Below are 22,257 nucleotides of genomic sequence, written 5' to 3' on the forward strand. Positions count from 1 at the left end.
CTTCAACTGTCGATGAATTTAATTGGTTTCACACCACGCAAATTCAGAAAACGAATGGTTGCACGCTGTTCATGTAAGGAAAACGTTGCCATTTTAAGTATTTAAAACAGTTCTCATTCTCGCCGCTGGCGGTAAAATTTCATCTGCCATACGGTGCTGCCATCTCTGGGATGTATTGACAATGAACGCGGCCTCATTTTAAAACAATCCGCATGTTTCTATCTCTTTCCAGTCTGGAGAAAAAAAAATCGGAGGCCTAAGAACTTGAATGCACCTGGTATAACAACAAACAAACAAAGCATGTGTCATCAACGTAAAATGACAGTAGTACCAACATAAACAAAAATATAGAAAAACTGCGTATACTAATTGACTTACACTGCAGTTGCCACACATTGCACAGATTTTACCGCTGTCGAAGGGAATTGTGGATCGCTTTTTGCCGATTTTTGGATATTTTATCAGCCACGGGATGATACTCAAGATTCGTTATGCCACTCTAAACCTCGGCATGTGGCACGGTGGCCTCAGCCTCACGAATGACTGCCTTAAAGCTCCGGCGCTGTTCAAGCGAGCGATGTTCAGAATATTACATTGTCGGACGCACACAATAACACCAGATCTGATTTAACTATGCCACGCTTTTATGTGCCGCTTATTTCAGTCGGCAAATTTTCGTTGGTACTTTCCCACATTCCAACGTTTCTTGTAAACTATAGGTACGTCCGCCATGAGCTGCCGTCGTTCAGAGACCCGTCGCTGCGAGTTATTTCTCGTCTCTTAATGCGGTATCATGACAGGGACGTGCTGAACGGCGATGCCTCATGAGAGCATGGCCCACCCTCTGGTGTTCTGTGCATCCCCCACACTTGAACTCGGTGGCTTGATCTTTACGGTATATTCTAGTTACTCACAAGTATATGACACGGGTCAGACTACATGCAATAAACGTGACTGATTCGCCCCTCTACACATGTGAGCTGAGAACACGGATGAACACCGTTTAGTGTGTTGAAAGGCGATGGAGGTGTGGACTCTGACACGTCATAGTATAGCCTTCCTTAGTTGTATCACTTACACAGAGATGGCAATGAGTTGCATGAAGCAGGACAATGCAATGGACATGCTGCGAGATTGGATATGCTGCGAGAATTTTGGATCCACGTACACAATCAACACGAGAAGATACAGCGACGAACGAAGTAAGGAACACATGATGCTAGTTTCTTAAAAAGTTGGGATGTTCTAGTTTTGACAAGTTTTTCTGCATAGTTAGTTACGACTGGATACACGAACGAATCCTTACGGATCGTGGATTCTGAGGAGCCGACTGGCTCTCCTCTGATGGAGAGCTGGAGACTCGGATGTTCTTTCTATTTGGCACAATGTTGCAAGTCGGTTATAAATCTATTGCGGGAGTGCGTAACTGATTATTTTGTTATAAATTTCTGCCTTATATGACATTTTATAATGTGTTTATGTGGTTACTCGTGAAATGTGTGAAACAAATTTTAAACACGTAGTTTTCTAACGAGCTTCCAGCACGCTGGAGTAGCTGTGGGTAGGCAATTTCTGCAAATCAGTATAACGAAAAACTATTCCAGAGCTGCAAATTACACTTTTTTTTACTCACTCGATGACTATAAAATGGGTCCCGGGCCGAAACTAGTCATCCAGTGAGTAAAAAAAAAGTGAAGTTTGCAACTTTGGACTGGTTTCTCTTTGTACTGATATTATTTTCTGTTCGTCGTAAAAATATTTAAAAAAATTTTAAGGCGACTGCTCGCGGAAATCCAGGTTCTAGTCTCGGTCCGGCTCACATTGTCACCATTCCCTTATAAGCTGACAGTTGTTAGTATTCGCAGGTGCGAATGCATTTCATATACTTTAAGTACTTCAACTACTCGGAAGAACTCCAAACAGTACGTAACTCCACTGTACTGCCCATGACTGCGCGATGGAAAGCGTATCACATCAACATTAAAATACGTGACATTACGCCTTGGCGACACAACGAGGAAAACCTATCACTACTACCGCTAGAGGCACCCCATACCGCTAGCTGGTTACGCACTACTGCACGTCACGAGCGCAGGCAGCACCTCACGGCACAATCTTGTAACTGAAATTTACCAGGTTCCTTTTGATACTCATATGAATGACTTCACACTTTGCATTATTTAGAGTCAGTTGTTACTTTTCGCACCATCTTGCCTATATGGTTTTGCAATATTGGTTTTGATCTTCTGATGATTTTACTAGACGATAAGTGACATAATGATCCGCTAACAACATATGACGGCTACTCAGGTTGTCTCCTAAATGGTTTATACAGATTTTATACCGTTTGTGAGGAACGGTATCAAAAGCCTTCTGGAAGTCTGAAAATACGGAATCAATGTGAGATCCCCTGTCGATAGCATCCATTACTTCGTGAAAATAAAGAGTTAGTAGTGTCTCGCAAGAAAGATATTTTCTGAATCCGTACTGTGTGTCTTATAGGTAACTTATAATGTTCGAAAATAGTAAAATTTTCAAAAAGCTACTGCAAATCGACATCAGTAAATCAACAGATTACTCTTATTTCCTTTCTTGATTTTGACTTGCGCAGCTTTCACTCTTCAAGTACGAATATTTCGTCGAGAGAGAGGTTGTATATGGTTGTTAAGTACTGAGCTGTTATATCCAGCCGGCCGAAGTGGCCGAGCGGTTAAACGCGCTGCAGTCTGGAACCGCATGACCGCTACGGTCGCAGGTTCGAATCCTGCCTCGGGCATGGATGTGTGTGATGTCCTTAGGTTAGTTAGGTTTAAGTAGTTCTAAGTTCTAGGGGACTTATGACCACAGCAGTTGAGTCCCATAGTGCTCAGAGCCATTTGAACCATTTTTTTGTTATATCCAGTGGTTCAAATGGCTCTGAGCACTATGGGACTTAACATCTATGGTCATCAGTCCCCTAGAACTTAGAACTACTTAAACCTAACTAGCCTAAGGACATCACAAACATTCATACCCGGGCCAGGATTCGAACGTGCGACCGTAGCGGTCATTCGGTTCCAGACTGAAGCGCCTAGAACCGCACGGCCACACCGGCCGCCAGCTGTTATATCAGCATACTCTGAAAGAAACCTAATTTGTACACAGTCTGGACCGAATGACTTGTGTTTAATGAATGATGTAAGTACCTTAGCTACAACGAGGATATCTACTTCTATGTTATTCATGTTGGCAGCTTTTCTCGATCTGTTTCCACAATAGTAACTTCTTCATTGGTGAAGGAATTTCAGAAAACCGCTTTTAGTAACTCCACTTTAGTGGTATTTTCATTGGTAAAGATAGGACCCAATGAAGGTACTGACAGTGTATTGCCGCAAGTGTCTTTTACATGCGATCACAATCTCTCTGGGTTTTCTGCCAGAAGTCGAGATAGATTCTTGCTGTGGAAGGCTATAAGAAGGCTGCGTTTTGTTCACGAGCGTGGAATGCACCCTTTGTAACTTTTATTGAACTGATGGAAGGGGGCCAAGCTGGTGAAGCGCCGACGCAGTGCTCCCACATCCGTTCGATAGGATTACTGTCGCGGCGCTTTGCTGGCTTCTCGATTCGTGACCTGCCAGTTATTGGCCGACTAAACGGCTTGTGTTTGGATACGTTCTATCGTCGTTCAGAATTATCTGTTCTGCGTATCTCATGAACAAAGTGATGATGACACTCCACTCAAAAGAAGAAAAATGTTCCCTCACAGTGACACAAGTTGGTAATATATCATGGTCCTGGCTTAGTAGTGATAATAGACCACGTAACTCTGCACATATTTCAGGAGTGGTATTTCAAGAAATCGCATCGGTACATCCAAGATCGTCCACGTCTGTGATACTGTAAACACATGAACAAGCGCCTGGTTCTCTACAGATCCGATGGACAGTAGAAGATTAAACACATTGATACCAGCCTAGATACGAATATTGACGTACATTTGTGGGAGTTAGTTCTATCCTTGGGGAAAGAAATACAGTATACGAAGAATGGGTAGCTTTAAGGAATGAAATAGTGAAGGCAGCAGAGGATCAAGTAGCTAAAAAGACGAGGCTAGCAGAAATCCGTGGGTAACAGAAGAGATATTGAATTTAATTAATGAAAGGAGAAAATACAAAAATGCACTAACTGAAGCAGGCAAAAAGGAATACAAACGTCTCAAAACTGAGATCGACAGGAAGTGCAAAATGGCTAAGCAGGGATGGCTAGAGGACAAATGTAAGGACGTAGAGGCTTATCTCACGAGGGGTAAGATAGATACTGCCTACAGGAAAATTAAAGAGACCCTTGGAGAAAAGAGGACCACTTGCATGAATATCAAGAGCTCAGATGGAAACCCAGTTCTAAACAAAGAAGGGAAAGCAGAAAAGTGGAATGAGTATGTATAGGGTCTACACAGGGGCGATATTCTTGAGGACAATATTATGGAAATGGAAGAGGATGTAGATGAAGATGAAATAGGAAATATGATACTGCGTGAAGAGTTTGACAGAGCAGTGAAAGACCTGAGTCGAAACAAGGCCCCAGGAGTAGTCAACTACTGATAGCAGAGAAAGCTTTTGACAATGTTGACTGGAATACTCTCTTTCATGTTCTGAAGGTGGCAGGGGTAAAATACAGGGAGCGAAAGGCTATTTACAATTCGTACAGAAACCAGAGGGCAGTTATAAGAGTTGAGGGACATGAAAGGGAAGCAGTTGTTGGGAAGGGAGTGAGATAGGGTTGTAGCCTCTCCCCGATACTATTCAATCTGTATACTGAGCAAGCAGTAAAGGAAACAAAAGAAAAATTCGGAGTAGGTATTAAAATCCATGGAGAAGAAATATAAACTTTGAGGTTCGCCGATGACATTGTAATTCTGTCAGAGACAGCAAAGGACTTGGAAGAGCAGTTGAATGGAATGGACAGTGTCTTGAAAGTAGGGTATAAGATGAATATCAACAAAAGCAAAACGAGGATAATGGAATGTAGTCGAATTAAGTCGGGTGATGCTGACGGTATAAGATTAGGAAATGAGACACTTAAAGTAGTAAAGAAGTTTTGCTATTTGGGGAGCAAAAGAACTGATGATGGTCGAAGTAGAGAGTATATAAAATGAGGACTGGCAATGGAAAGGAAAGCATTTCTGAAGAAGAGAAATTTATTAACATCGAATATAGATTTAAATGTCAGGAAGTCGTTTCTGAAAGTATTTGTATGGAGTGTAGCCATGTATGGAAGCGAAACATGGACGATAAATAGTTTGGACAAGAAGATAATAGAAGCTTTCGAAATGTGGTGCTACAGAAGAATGCTGAACATTATATGGGTAGACCGCATAACTAATGAGGACATATCGAACAGAATTGGGGAGAAGAGAAATTTATGGCACAACTGGACTAGAAGAAGGGACCGGTTGATAGGACATGTTCTGAGGCATCAAGAGATCACCAATTTAGTATTGGAGGGGAGCGTGGAGGGTAAAAATCGTAGAGGGAGACCAGGAGATGAATACACTAAGCAGAATCAGAAGGATGTAGGCTCCAGTAGGTACTGGGAGATGAAGAAGCTTGCACAGGATGGAGTAACATGGAGAGCTCCACCAAACCAGTCTCTGGACTGAAGACCACAACAACAACAACAATTAAGTACAGTAATTGTAATGGTTATTGTCAAAATATCACGATAACGTCGCCCAGACAGGTATCAAAGTAGAGCATGTAGAAGACACGTTCCCGATGACAACCTGTTAAGCGTTGAAATGCATCGTATTAACTTTTCTTGTTTTGTTGTTTTACAACCACTATGCTCCTTACGTCAGATAATTCAGCGTACTTTCCACGCTGTTACCCAAAATATAGGTTCCTCTTGACAGCAATCAAACGGTGCTTTGTTTACGACGCAGATTTCGTGTAGAATGAAATTTTGTAGTGAATTGTTGTCAAAATGGTCAGAAGGAGACGATATTCAATTTTATACGAACGAAATAACGTCATCTACATTTACATCTACATTTACGTGGTTACTCTGCAATTCACGCTTAAGTGCCTGGGACAGTGTTCATCGAACCATTTTATACTACTTCTCTACCATTCCACTCTCGAATGGCGCGTGGGAAAAAGGAACACCTAAATCTATTCGGTCGAGCTCTGATTTTATTATGATGATCATTTCTCCCTACATAGGTGGATGTCAACAAAATATTTTCGCATTCGAAGAGCAAGTTGGTGATTGAAATTTCGGAAATATATCTCACCGCAATGAAAACCGCCTTTGTTTCAGTGACTGCCACCCCAACTCGCGTTTCATATCAGTGATACCCTCACCCCTATTGCGCGATAACACGAAAGGTGCTGCCCTTCTTTGCACTTTTTCGATCCCCTCCATCAATCCTACCTGGTAAGGATCCCATACCGCTCAGCAATATTCCAGCAGAGGACGGACAAGTGTAATGTAGGCTGCCTCTTTAGTGGGTTTGTCGCATCTTCTAAGTGTTCTGCCAACAAAGCGCAGTCTTTGTTTCGCCTTCCCCACAATATTATCTATGTGGTCTTTCCAATTTAAGTTGCTCGTAATTGTAATTCCTAGGTATTTAGTCGAATTGACAGCCCTTAGATTTGTGCGATTTATCGTATACCCAAAATTCATCGGATTTCTTTTAGTACCCATGTGGATGACCTCGCACTTTCCTTTGTTTAGTGCTAATTGCCACTTTTCGCACCATACAGAAATTCTCTCTAGATAATTTTGTAATTGGAATTGATCGTCTGATGATTTTAATAGACGGCAAATTACAGCGTCATCTGCAAACAATCTCAGGGGGCTGCTCAGATTATCACCTAGATCATTTATGTAAATCAGGAACAGCAGAGGCCCTATGACACTACCTTGCGAAACTCCAGATATTTCTGTTCTACTCGATGATTTACCGTCCATCACTACGACTGTGACTTCTCTGAGAGGAAATCACGAATCCAGTCACACATCTGCATATGCACGCAATTTGATTAAGAGTCGCTTGTGAGGAACGGTATCAAAAGCCTTCTGGAAATCTAGGAATATAGAGTCGATCTGAGATTCCTTGTCGACAGCACTCACTACTTCATGGGGATAAAGAACGATATTTTATGAATCCGTGTTGGTTATGTCATTTTCTTCAAGATGATTCATAATGTTCGAGTACAGTATGCTCCAAAATCCTACTGCAAATTGAGGTCAGTGATACGGGTATGTAATTCAATGGAATACTCCTATTTCTTTCTTGAATATTGGTGTGACCCGTGCTACTTTCCAGTCTTTAGGAACAGACCTTTCGTCAAGTGAGCGGTCGTATATGACTCCTAAGAAAGGTCATCTAGAAGATCTACGCTTTACGAGGAAATACTGTGTACCCAGGCAGAGAAATTTGTCACAGCTTTAGCACCGGTGTTTCGAAGTTTGAGGCTAGTGAGTCGTTGCCTGGACCCTCCAGTAACGCAGGAGCATCACATAGGAACCATCCTGGGGTTCTAACCCATGTGGGTTGGATGACAGCCCCTTAGGGGACTGTAATTATCAACAGTGATTTTTCTAGTAAGTGAAGCTGTTTGAAAGAAGAACCTGTGTTTCCGAATAATGCTGCAGAAGGGATGAAGTTTAGTAGTCAGAAAACTACAAAAGAAATGACAAAAACCACTTTCGATGACATACTATCTGACCAAAAGTATTAGTACACCCGTTGGGTTACATTAATATCGAGCGTGTCCATCCTTTGCCTTTATGATAGCCTGAACTCTGCCGAGGACATTATTCTGAGGAATCAGAATATATGTGGAGAAATGACTGCCCATTCTTAGAGGTATAACCAGCGAAGACAGTCATGTCGAGCACTGGAGCAGGGAGCGAGGTTGACGTTCTAACTTAATCCAACGGTGTTCCATTGGGTAGAGGGGGGGGGGGGGGAGGGGTAATCTGGACAAGTCAGACCACAAAACAATGCCTCACAGATGCTGCTTTATGATAGGGTGCAGTGTCGTGCCAATTCAAACAGTCATCTCTGTATTATTTCTCAATTCCACGCATTATAAAATGCTGTGAAACGTATTCATATTTCCGCACTTGTCCCTTAAGCACATTAAGGTCACCATGCCCTAACTACGAAAAACACCTTCATACCGTCACTTCACTCTTGGCACTACACGTGGTGGCCGGTAAAGTTCTCAAACCTAAGCCCTTCATCGGATTTCCGGAGAGTATAGTGCGTTTCATCAATCCAAATACCTTGTTTCTAGTCACTCAATGTTCTGTGGCGACGCACTGTACACTACCTCAAATGGTGCTTAGAACTGACTACAGAATTTTGTGGCTTATGAGGAGGTGCTCGATCACTGCTTCCCATTCTTTTTAATTTCTTACCACGGTCGGGAATATCAACAGCAGCGAAAATTGGTATGACGGGATTAGGATTCTTCATGAATAGAAAGATAGGGCAGAGAGTGTCATACTGTGAACAGTTCAGAGGTATGGTTGTTCTTATCCGAATCGACAGCAAACCAACACCGACAACGATAGCTCAGGTATACATGCTACAGGCTGCAGATGAAGAAATAGAAAAAAATGAGGATACTGAATGGGTAATACACTACGTAAAAGGAGATCAAAATTAATGGTCATGGGGAACTAGAATGCAGCTGTAAGGGAAGGGGTAGAAGAAAAGGTTACAGGAGAATATGGGTTTGTGACAAGGAATAAGAAAGGGGAAAGACTAACTGAGTTCTATAGTAAATTTCAGATCGTAATAGCGAATACTCGGTTCAAGAATCGCAAGAGGAGGAGGTATACTTGTAAAAGGCCGGGTGATACTGGAAGATTTCAGTTAGATTACGTAATAGCCAGACAGAGATTCCAAAATCAGATACTGCACCGTAAGGGGTACCAAGGAGCATATATAGACTGTACTGTTTCTCCTGGGTGGACATGAATGTGAAATTTATAGATTACATGTTTTTATGATAAGTATTATATGAATAACTTGCGAGTTTTACTAGGAACAATATATCGTGCTGCAATGTATGCCTATTCCATGGAATTGAGATTCTGTGTTTGAACTCTGACCTCTTTTGTCATTACTATTCTTCTTCTTGGGTTATGATCTGGACGCGAACCGTAAGAAACGTTTAACGAAGGTTCATCTTGCTGTATCAGCCAATGTAAGTTATTAACAAAACTGAAAATAGAGTTGTTTGTGACTTGAAAATTGTGTCCGTGTTGAAATCATTTGCAATCCTAAACCGTGCTTGTCTAGAGTAGACATGGGACTTAACAGAAATTCTTCATTGTTAGGTGCCATCTTAAAAAATAATTTAGAACTTTCTTTTAGCTCATTGTAGAGACGTGCCGGCGGTTAGAAGACTAAACCTTTCTTTCAGATTCTACGAGCCTGGCGGCCGCTGCTAATAATTTCATAAGATTCACTTTCAGATTTTCCCAAAGTTGCGAGATAACATCCCAGGCAGGAAGGACTGGTCACAGTATTCTAGCTCTGATATAAGATTTCATTTGCAAAAGCTACGCTTGCTATCTTATATTGGGAATCAAGACGATACCAAAAGCTACGCTTGTTCTCTTATATTGGGAATCAAGACGAAACCACGATTTTGAGTTACGGAAATTATTGTTGTGTAGTGAACGAACTGGTTAAATACACGACTTTTAACTTGAAGTCGACTAGGCATATATTGAGGAATATCTGTGGTGTTTTAATAGTTAAACAAATGAGTATTTACAATTCCGTAACCCGTGAGAACTGAGTTAGTTTACTGATTTCTTATACGTGTCGGGCTAAACTAAACAACATATTACATTGTTAATAATATTCCTATATTAGTTATTTCTCTTTAATGCTGAGCCATTGCATTAATGTGTGTTTCTTTTTTATATAAGTCACATATCTATGCCCGAGGCAGGATTCAAATCTGCGACCGTAGAGGTCGCGGGGTTCCAGACTGAAGCGTCTAGAACCGCTCGGCCACAGAGGCCGGCCTGCGTTCCGAAAACTACATACCAAGAGCCAAGGGGCTAGGCGCACTCAGCCGACATACTGGCTCAGCAGTTCAAATGATGACTGCACCCACCAGTAATATTTCCGTTCAAGCTCGTTCCGTACCTGCGGCGTCAGCTTCCTATCGACAATCAGTCCCCTTAGTTCTCCTCCCGCTTCAGACTTCAGATATAAAGTCACTCAGAGAACATTTCGCCAAGGATTAAAGTTACGCTAATATCACATGGTGAAACGCCCCCAAGGCATCCGCATGAAATTCAAATCGCACTAAAAGCCACAAAAACTGCTGGACACGACCCAAAGTATCGAGTGAAAGCTCGGAGATACCGTTTAGTAGGCACATAATTGGGTTGGGCAGTCTAACGAAATGATTAACTGGAGGGCTACCTAAACCTTGGGCCCCAGACCCCTGACCAAAGAGCTGATTCGTGGGGGTAGTTGCTGGATTGCTCCAGCTTCCTGACTCCAAGCTTAAGGACGCTCCATGGACCTGCAAATCCCTCGCTCGATCACTCAACTGCCGCACCTGGTAAGTTCAGGCTGGCTAAGTTGCAAAGTGGAAATATCCCTCAAACGATTCCCCAAATATGCTAGGTGGGTTTGAATTATACCAATTCTGTCCTGCAGAAAGGACGGGTTCCGCTGCACTTCATGCAACGCCGCAGAAATAGTATCGAGAGAAACACCTACCTCCCCAATGCTGATCGTCGAACCGCAATGCGGGGTGCCCAACCGCCGTGCGCAACCTGGCCACCAATTCTGGAACATTACCCTCGGTGCTAAGCTCCCGCATTCTAAGTTCATACAACAAGAGTTCCTTCTTTAGATATCCGATTCCGGGACAGCCCCTTGGATCCATAGCAAGCTAGCTCCCCCTGCGGGCAACAGAATAAACTAAAACCCGCTCGACAAACAGTAAGGGGTCCTTACACACTAAGGAAATGATCGCAGCAAATGACAAATGACCATAGAAAAGGTAGACAATTCTCACCCCCCCCCCCCCCTCAGCTCGCCACAACCCCCTCGCCCACTGCTAAATGAACACAACCACGCTCTGTGAATAGCAGTGGAAACCTGCAATTATGAACAAAGGGATGTAAGGCGAAAGCTTAGGTCCCATGTACCATCATGTGTCATTTCCTGTTACTACCTTATTGACATAAATACCTCTGAAACAGGCTAGCCTTTGGCAATCACAATTTCAGTTAATTGCAATGCAGACTGGGTAAGACATCAGATCTGAATAATAGGGCAACGAAAACAGGCATGCCTTGATTAATAAGAGTTTCTGCTAACCCAAATTATGAAACAGCTCTTACTTTAATTAAGAGGGAAGAGGCAGGACTTAAATAATAATAGCTTCAATTAAGTAAAATTACGAAATAGATAATAGCCAGGGCTCCAATATTAACGGCTACAGTTAAGTAAAATTACCAAATAGAAAACAGGCAGGCCTTCAATGGCAAGGGCTTTAATTAAGTGGAATTGCCATGGCTCATAGATCAAGTGCGATAATTCTTCCCAATGGTGGCATGAAGAATGTACTGGCTATGAAGGACATGGTGAATTTGCTTGGGATTTATGTTAGTGCCTACTCTTTGATTACATGCCGTGTACTCTTACCGCACGACGCGGCTGAGAATACGAACGAGAAGTGTCTTATTAATGTAATAAAACATATTTTTTTAAATTTGTTTTTTAACTATTAGTGTAATGTAATAAAATAAAATATGAGCCGTGACTCGAACAAAAAAGAAACACACATTAAAGCAATGGCTCAGCATAATAGAGAAATAACTAATGTAGGAATATTATTAACAGTGTACTACGTTGTTTAATTTAGCCCGACGTGTATAAGCACTCAGTAAACTAGCTCAGTTCTCAGGGTAGTTACGTAATCGTCGATACATCGTGGTTTCGTCTCGATTCCCCAATATAAGATAACAAGAGTAGCACATAAAAATGTAATCCTATCATGGAACTGGAATCCTGTGACCAGACCTTTTCTGCCTGGGATGTTATCTCGTTATATAAAGAAAATCTGTAAGTAAAATTGTTAAATTATTAGTACCTGCCTCCAGTCTCGTGGGATCTGAAATAAAGTTGATTGCCCTAACCGACGGCACGTCTCGTAGATGAGCTAAAAGAAAAATGTTAAAGATTTTTCTAAGATGGCGTCTAACAATGAAAATTCTTTGTTAAGACAATAAAGGTATCAGATTTACAATAGTTTGACCATATACACAAATTCTTTTGACAAAATAACCATTATATTTTTCAGGCTTTAAGTACAACTTACATTATCAGCTGGTACAGCAAGATAATCTTTACACAAGAACGTCCTCTTAGGTCCGAATCCAAGCAGATAACATAAGCGAATGACAAAGGAAAGATAGGTCATGCATAGAAGCGCAAGAGTCCATGGAATAACATGTCCATTGTAGTTCTATCTCTTCTTCTTTGGCGTACTTGTCGATTATTTATAAAATCTATCGTAATATTTAGTTTACATTTTTTTAAACCCAAGTCAACCCAGGAGAAACAGTACACTTACTCGTGTTGACATTTAAGGTTTGCCTTAAAAGTTAGACAGCTGTACCTGATATATGTTGTTCCCAAATGTACCAACAATCGTTTGTTATAAGAAAACTTTGTTTTACCCTCCTCATCTACTAGATGTTGTTGTTGTGGTCTTCAGTCCTGAGAATGGTTTGATGCAGCTCTCCATGCTACTCTATCCTGTGCAAGCTTCTTCATCTCCCAGTACCTACGGCAACCTACATACTTCTGAATCTGCTTGGTGTGTTTATCTCTTGGTCTCCCTCTACGATTTTTACCGTCCATGTTGCCCTCCAATACTAAATTGGTGATCCCTTGATGCTTCAGAACATGTCCTACCAACCGATCCCTTCTTCTAGTCAAGTTGTGCCACAAACTTCTCTTCTCCCCAATCCTATTCAGCTTTCAGCATTCTTCTGTAGCACCACATTTCGAAAGCTTCTATTCTCTTCTTTTCTAAACTATTTGTCGTCCATGTTTCACTTCCATACATGGCTACACTCCATACAAATACTTTCAGAAACGACTTCCTAACATTTAAATCAATGCTCGATGTTAACAAATTTCTCTTCTTCAGAAACGCTTTCCTTACCACTGCCAGCCTACATTTTATATCCTCTCTACTTCGACCATCATCAGTTATTTTGCTCCCCAGATAGCAAAACTCCTTTACTACTTTAAGTGTCTCATTTCCTAATCTAATACCCTCAACATCCCCAGACTTAATTCGACTACATTCCATTATCCTCGTTTTGCTTTTGTTGATGTTCATCTTATATCCTCCTTTCAAGACACCATCCATTCCGTTCAACTGCTCTTCCAGGTCCTTTGCTGTCTCTGACAGAATTACAATGTCATCGGCGAACCTCGAAGTTTGTATTTCTTCTCCGTGGATTTTAATACCTACTCCGAATTTTTCTTCTGTTTCCTTCACTGCATCCTCAATATACAGATTGAATAACATCGGAGAGAGGCTACAACCCTGTCTCACTCCCTTCTCAACCACTGCTTCCCTTTCATGCCCCTCAACTCTTATAACTGCCACTTGGTTTCTATACAAATGGTAAATAGCCTTTCGCTCCCTTTACTTTACCCCTGCCACCCTCAGAATTTGAAAGAGAGTATTCCAGTCAACATTGTCAAAAGCTTTCTCTAAGTCTACAAATGCTAGAAACGTAGGTTTGCCTTTCCTTAATCTAGCTTCTAAGATAAGCCGTAGGGTCAGTATTGCCTCACGTGTTCCAATATTTCTACGGAATCCAAACTGATCTTCCCCAAGGTCGGCTTCTACTAGTTTTTCCATTCGTCTGTAAAGAATTCGCGTTAGTATTTTGCAGCCGCGACTTATTAAACTGATAGTTCGGTAATTTTCACATCTGTCAACACCTGCTTTCCTTGGGATTGGGATTATTATATTCTTCTTGAAGTCTGAGGGTATTTCGCCTGTCTCATACATCTTGCTCACCAGATGGTAGAGTTTTGTCAGGACTGGCTCTCCCGAGGCCGTCAGTAGTTCTAATGGAATGTTGTCTACCCCCGGGGCCTTGTTTCGACTCAGGTCTTTCAGTGCTCTGTCAAACTCTTCACGCAGTATCATATCCCCCATTTCATCTTCATCTACATCCTCTTCCATTTCCATAATATTGTCCTCAAGTACATCGCCCTTGTATAGACCCTCTATATACTCCTTCCATCTTTCTGCTTTCCCTTCTTTGCTTAGAACCGGGTTTCCATCTGAGCTCTTGATATTCATGCAAGTGGTCCTCTTTTCTCCAAAGGTCTCTTTAAGTTTCCTGTAGGCAGTATCTATCCTACCCCTAGTGAGATAAGCATCTACATCCTTACATTTATCCTCTAGCCATCCCTGCTTAGCCATTTTGCACTTCCTGTCGATCTCATTTTTGAGACGTTTGTATTCCTTTTTGCCTGCTTCATTTACTGCATTTTTATATTTTCTCCTTTCATCAATTAAATTCAATATTTCTTCTGTTGCCCAAGGTTTTCTACTAGCCCTCGTCTTTTTACCTACTTGATCCTCTGCTGCCTTCACTACTTCATCCCTCAAAGCTACCCATTCTTCTTCTACTGTATTTCTTCCCCCCATTCCTGCCATTTGTTCCCTTACGCTCTCCCTGAAACTCTGAAAGTCAGTTTATCCAGGTCCCATCTCCTTAAATTCCCACCTTTATGCAGTTTCTTCAGTTCTAATCTACAGTTCATAACCAATAGATTGTGGTCAGAGTCCACATCTGCCCCTGGAAATGTCTTACAATTTAAAACCTGGTCCCCAAATCTCTGTCTTACCATTATATAATCTATCTGATACCTTTTAGTATCTCCAGGGTTCTTCCATGGATACAACCTTCTTTCATGATTCTTGAACCAACTGTTAGCTATGATTAAGTTATGCTCTGCACAAAATTCTACCAGGCGGCTTCCTCTTTCATTTCTTACCCCCAATCCATATTCACCTACTACGTTTCCTTCTCTCCCTTTTCCTACTACCGAATTCCAGTCACCCATGACTATTAAATTTTCGTCTCCCTTCACTATCTGAATTATTTCTTTTGTTTCATCATACATTTCTTCAATTTCTTCGTCATCTGCATAGCTAGTTGGCATATAAACCTGTACTACTGTAGTAGGCGTGGGCTTCGTGTCTATCTTGACCATAATAATGCGTTCACTATGCTGTTTGTAGTAGCTTACCCGCGCTCCTATTTTTTTTCATTATTAAACCTACTCCTGCATTACCCTATTTGATGTATTTATAAACCTGTATTCGCCTGACCAAAAATCTTGTTCCTCCTGCCACCGAACTTCACTAATTCCCACTATACCTAACCTATCCATTTCCCTTTTTAAATTTTCGAACCTACCTGCACGATTAAGGGATCTGACATTTCACGCTCCGATCCGTAGAACGCCAGTTTTCTTTCTCCTGATAACGACGCCATCTTGAGTTGTCCCCGCCCGGAGATCCGAATGGGGGACTATTTTACCTCCGGAATATTTTACCCAGAGGACGCCATCATCATTTAACCATACAGTAAAGCTGCATGCCCTCGGGAAAAATTACGGCTGTAGTTTCCCCTTGATTTCAACCGTTCGCAGTACCAGCACAGCAAGGCCGTTTTGGTTAGTGTTACAAGGCCAGATCAGTCAATCATCCAAGCTTTGCCCCTGCAACTACTGAAAAGGCTGCTGCCCCTCTTCAGGAACCACACATTTGTCTGGCCTCACAACAGATACCCCTCCGTTGTGGTTGCACCTACGGTACGGCTATCTGTATCGCTGAGGCACGCAAGCCTCCCCACCAACGGCAAGGTCCATGGTTCATCTACTAGATATGAGCGGTTAAATACTAAGTGCGTTCTCTTTTCCGACTTTCCACTACACTTAATGATATACTGCCTTAATGAAATGTATCTTTTCGTCATAGATGCGAAGCATCTGTAACTTACAATATGCCAACTGGTTTAAGCCTCTATAAAGCAATTCTGTAGATTATCTTGAATAAAATACCGTCTTATACTGTCGGATCAAAAGCCTCCGGACAACCCTACGTGAGCCGTGGCGACTGGCGGTAGGATGTTCTACTTGCATCGCTGATATCTATATTGGGCTGTCGTGCTATCCTTGACTGCCCCCCCCCCCCTCCCCCGTCGGTTTTCCGCGAGAACGTGTGACGAGAGAGTCTCCGGTCGGCGTTCAACGAGCCAACTTGTGTTGAAAACAAGCCCGCTTCCCTAACCGTGGTGCATGGGCCTCGCCGTGCTCGCCGCCCTTGTCTTTTGTCGCGCCGGATGTACGGTGCCGATCATTGGGCGCCGTGACGTGCAAAATTGTGGTGGGTTCGTCGTCTCACGCTGAACAGCTTCCCAGCTCGTAATTTGCAAGCTCCAAGTTACGTATGACTTTTCCTCTGTGTTTAACTAGAAAGATTGTTGAAACTTATTGTGGGATGGGTAGCTGCCGGAGATGGTTCTGAACTTGGTTCCACAGTGGTTATTTTAAGGAGGCTGATGTTCCTCATTTCGTTTCTCATCATCTGCAGAGTGTGTTTTTTAAGTGGTTTTCATGCAAATTTTAAATTGTTTTAGAACATATTGACCGCTTTGGGATTGGTTGCGGTTGTGTAAGCGCCCGGCAGCCGTAGAGTTAATGGTTTAATCATTTGTCACGGCGGGATTTGGTATGTTTATGTAATGTTGAAAGTGCCTTAAGGCAACTGAAACTGATCTCTAAGTTTCCTGCTAATTTACTGGGAGACGGGTAATGTCAGAGTATTGGTCCATAAGAATTTGGGGGCATGCTTATTATATATTCCAATGTGGCTGTGATTTGACCTTGTTTTCATTTTATTTGTGCTGCAGGCCATTTGTTAAGTCTGCTCGTTTCCTGGCGTCGGTGCGGTTATGGATTCTTGTCAGGACCGCTCATTGTGAGGCCGGTCGGACTATGTATAAATATATACCGCCTGCTAGTAAGCCAGTGCACAAGCCGTGGGGAGTGAACGCTCGTATTGCCTTCCGGCCATAGCGTTATTGCTTCCAAATACTGCTGTGGGCCTTAACGCTGTTCTCTAAAGTTATGTGCAATTTGGGAATCATTCTGAGTCATTATGTCCGTTAGTTAAGTGAGGCAACTTTGTTAATAATAGAGTTTCTGTAAGTCATTTTACTGGTTGAGTTACTGCTAGCCATTCTTATTTAACACTTACGTTAATAATTTGTGTATCTTTAATGAATGTGCAGCTTGTTATTTTTTCCTGTGTGCCAGTTTTGCGACCTTGGTTGGCCCACTTTGCATTTTTAGTAAAACCATGTTTCACTGTAGATCTTTATGTGGGCAGTTCAGTTTTATTAAGCTTTAAAACTTTTGTTTCTTTAATGAAGTTGTGGTATTATGTGGGTGTGTAACTTTCGGTTGGAAGTGCATAGTGTTACTAGTCTTTTGAGGTATGGTTAAACAAGAATGATTGTTTATGATTGATTATTTCACAGTACCTACTATCTACGATTTTGTTTGGGGACGCAAAATATGATTCTTATTCGTGTTCATGTAATTCAGTTAAAGTGATTTGTATATTGCATCAGTAAGAGGGCAAATGTCCGAATTGAAGCTTATAATAAATTCTGTTTTGAGTCAAATTAAAATTGTAAAACAATCATAAGCTTGTCCATCACTAGTGATCCCGGGCTTCCTATTTCCTTTAAATAACTGTGGTGAGATTGTAATTTTTGATTTTCTAAAGAATTGAGTAGTACCAGCAAAGCTCGCTTACTTCTAACGTGGACCAGCCGCTGGATATCACGAGAATAACAAATCCATCAAGTACATTTCTACACTTCTGAGCTGCCCATGTCGATTGTTAGTGGTGTGACTGCAACGTGGAAACGCTAAGGAAGAACCGTACCCAAACCAAGACCATGCATAGCTCTTGTACTGACGGACAGTGACCATGGAGCATTGGGGAGGGTGGTTGTCAGAAGCTGCATCAAACCAGCAGAAGAAATCGCTCGGAAGTTCCAAAGTGCTACCAGCAGTTCAGCTACTTCAAAGACCGTGTGTAGGGAGTTTAAAGAATTGGATGCAATGGCCGAGCAGCTCCTCGTAAGCCACACAATCAAAGCGACGTTTGAGGTGGCGTAAACAGCGGCGCCGCTGAACGGTGGATGCCTATAAATGAGTAGTTTTGAGTGACAAATCACGATATGCCGTCTGCCAATCTGATGGAAGGGTTTGGGTCAGGCAATGGCTGGAGTACGTTACCAGTCATCATGTGTAGTACCAACAATGAAGGACTTCGTTTTATGATGTGTGTTTTCGTGGAGAGCGTGTGGCGCCCTTATTGCTTTTAAGAAACGCTAAATGCGGAACACATTTTACGTCACTGCGCAATGTGCACAGTAGAAGAACAGTTCGAAGACGATGATTGTATAAGCGTGACATTGCACCCCATTATAATGCAGCATCAGTGACATTCCTGAAATGGACTGGCCTGCGCGAAATCTCGAGCTGAACCTAACGCAACACCTTTGGTATCAGAATGTCGCCTTTTACCAGATCACAGTGTCCAACATCACTATTTTCTCTGGTTTCGAGTCTTGAGGAAAACTGGCTGCCATTTCGCCACATATATTCAGACACATCATTGAAAGCGCCCCCAACAGGGTTCCAGTCATCGTAAAAGTGAGGGTTGGCCGCACCCCGTTATAAGGGTGTGTATACTCTCAAATTTTGTGCAAGTATGAGGTAAAAAAAAATGGTTCAAATGGCTCTGAGTACTATGGGACTTAACATCTGAGATCATCAGTCCCCTAGACTTAGAACTACTTAAACCTAACTAACCTAAGGACAGCACACACAGCCATGCCCGAGGCAGGATTCGAACCTGCGACCGTAGCAGCAGCGCGGTTCCGGACTGACGCGCCTAATATGAGGTAAACACGTCCATCAGTGGATTCATCTTTGTACACATGACTGTTCTCAACTCACATCCAATGACAATGTGGTTTTCTCAATGTGTTCGGAAGTATACCACCGCTTCCTTTTATGGAAACACCTCTTTGTATTTTACACATTTTCATTTTGACGTAATCAGTTAAGCTCCACTTAACACTCTTAAATTTCTTTTCATTATCGTTTATCTTGTATGTCCTAAAATGGACGGAACCGCTGATTTCTTGTTGAAGTTATATATATTACTTTTTTACAAGTATTACAACAATCAATAACGCCTCCTTCACGACAGAAATCTCGTTCCTTCCAAAAAGATGTGCAGTACATAGGAACTTCGGTTCACCAGTCTCAGAAACTTAATAGGTTGTTCGATCTAAACAGCCACTGAAATATCGTTTCTGCTGTAGCACGTACTGGTTCTTCCTTACGCTATTACTCCTGCGAAGATTCATTTTCTGCATTAATACCGACCGTAGATTCGCTGTTAAAACATGAGACCTATAATCGGGAGGATTAGCATTAAATCCCAGTCTGGACATAAGTTTTTTCCGTAATTCGCTTAACACGTATTTCGGGATTTTTCCTTTAATGAACTGCCGCCATTATCTTTCTGCTGTCTTTTTCGGGCTTATTTATTCCCTAATGACCCGGCTGTAGAAGGCACACTGCACACCACCTGCCCTAGTTTCTCTTACTGCAGTTAAGTTTTACCGCATACATCTGATTAATTAGGGCAAGTCGTAGTCTGAACTATTGTAAGTTCGAATTATATAAACGCTTTCTAAAATTGTTATCTGAAGCTATACTCAGGAATAAAACAGTATACGTAGCGATTAAATGAAAACAAAATGAACTGTGATATTATGTGAAATAAGGGCAACTAATGTAATGATATCACACTAATGAGCAATATGATTAACAAAAACTAAACACAAGACACATTCGAAGGTTGCGTTTAACACGCTTGATATATACAATGACGGATAAATCGCAACAACAAAACAATTAATGTGGGGTAATGAAATTTCGGGCATACATTTGTCTAGGTAATATATTTAAGTGATTAACGCTGTAAGATCACAGGTTAATGTAAGTGCTGAGATAAGCCATTGCATATGTAAAATACTGGTACGTTAATAAAGGGTGTAACCGCTAGAATGTTGAATGCTAACGTGCAAGCATTGTGTTGTACAGGTGCCGGATGTCAGTTTGTGGGATGGAGTTCCATACTTGTTACACTTTGTCCATCACTACAGGGACGGTTAATGCAGTTTGTGAATGAATCCGGCGTTGTCGTCCGATGTTGTGCCATATGTGCTCACTTGGAGACAGATCTGGTGATCGAACAGACCAACACAACATGTCGACACTCTACTGAGCATGACGGGTTACAACAGCGGTAGGTGGGCCAGCGTTATCCTATTGGAAACACTCTCTCGATATCCCATGTGTGCTCGGATGAAGACAGATCTGCTGATGGAGCAGGCCAAGGCAACATACCGACACTCTGTGGAGCATGCTGGGTTACAACAGCGGCACGTGGGGGAGTGTTATTTTGTTGTAAAACATCCGCTCGAATGTTGATAATGGTCGAATAACCAGATTTTCGTACAAACTAACAATCAGGGTGCGTGGTGTAACCACAAGAGTCCTCCTGCTGTCATACCAAATCGCACCTCAGACCATAACTCCAGGTGTAGATCCAGTGTGTATAGCACGCAGACAGCTTCCTTCTCACCAACACATGGCCGTCACCGGCACGGAGGCAGGGAAAGCTTTCAACAGAAATCACAACAGACCTCCGCCTTGTCCTACAACTACTACTCCATTGATACTCTGAAGACGAAAATGGTGGTGGTTTGAGGCCAGTGGAATGCATGCTATAGAGCGACTGGCTCGGCGCTGGCGTTGAAGTAACCGATTTGTAACAGTTGGTTATGCCACTGTGAAGCCAACTGCTACTCATATTGCTGCTGCAGAAGCTGTAAGACGCGCCAGAGCCATACGCCGAACACGATGGTCATCCCTCCCAGTAGTGCCATCTGATCTTCCAGAGCCTAGCCTCCTTGCGGCTGTATATTCTCTTGCTGCCAGCAACCATGTACAGTGGTTACATTCCTGTCAAGTCTTTCTGCAGTGTCGCAGAAGGAACATCCAGCTTCTTGTAGCCATATTAGACCATCTCTTTTAAACTCAGTCACCTTATAGGCATTTTTCAGTAACATCAACTCACCACGTCCAGTCTTTGGTAACTATCTTGATCGTTACAACATGCATTTAACTTGATTTGCATATTCATAGAGGCGCTACTAGCACCACAAATACGCCTACCAACTTTCGTTCATGTCGCACGGCTTCTTCTTTGTGCTATAGTTACAAAAGTTACAAATCACAGACACAATCCCTTTGACTGTTCAGAGGTGTCAATAAATCCCCCAAAGATGTAAACAACCATGCATGAGCAGCGTCTATTAGACGCACAAGATCCGACAGCCGATCAGTGCCAGTCATTCCACCAGGAAGGAGGTACACAGCTCGTGTTGTCTGTAGGTCACCCATGCCTAGACGTCAATACCGCGGTTCGATCGCGTCCGCATTGTTACTTTGCGCCATGAAGGCCTCTCAACAAGAGGAGTGTCCAGGCTTCTCGGAGTGAACCAAAGCGATGTTATTCGGACATGGAGGAATGACTTCCTTCAGGATAACGACATCGCTGGACTAGAGTGGTCAGCATGTTCTCCAGACATGAACCCTATCGAACATGCCTGGGATAGAGTGAAAAGGGCTGTTTATGGACGACGTGACCCACTAACCACTTTGAGATATGTTCGCCGAATCGCCTTTGAGGAGTGGGACAATCTGGACCAACAGTGCCTTGATGAACTTGTAGATAGTATGCCACAACGAATACAGGCAGAGGATGTGCTACTGGGTATTGTACCAGTGTATACACCAATCCGGACCACGACCTCTGAAGGTCTCGCTGTAGGTGGTACAACATGCAATGTGTGGTTTTCACAAGCAATAAAAAGGGCGGAAATTATGTTTATGTTGATCTCTATTCCAATTTTCTGTGCAGGTTCCGGAACCCTCTGAACCGAGGTGATGCAAAACCTTTTTGATGTGTGTCTTTAACGTATATTGGAAGGTTGCATTAAACGAACTTGACATACAGTGCA

The sequence above is a fragment of the Schistocerca americana genome, chromosome 3, assembly GCF_021461395.2.
Source record: "Schistocerca americana isolate TAMUIC-IGC-003095 chromosome 3, iqSchAmer2.1, whole genome shotgun sequence".
Lineage (NCBI taxonomy): Eukaryota > Metazoa > Arthropoda > Insecta > Orthoptera > Acrididae > Schistocerca > Schistocerca americana.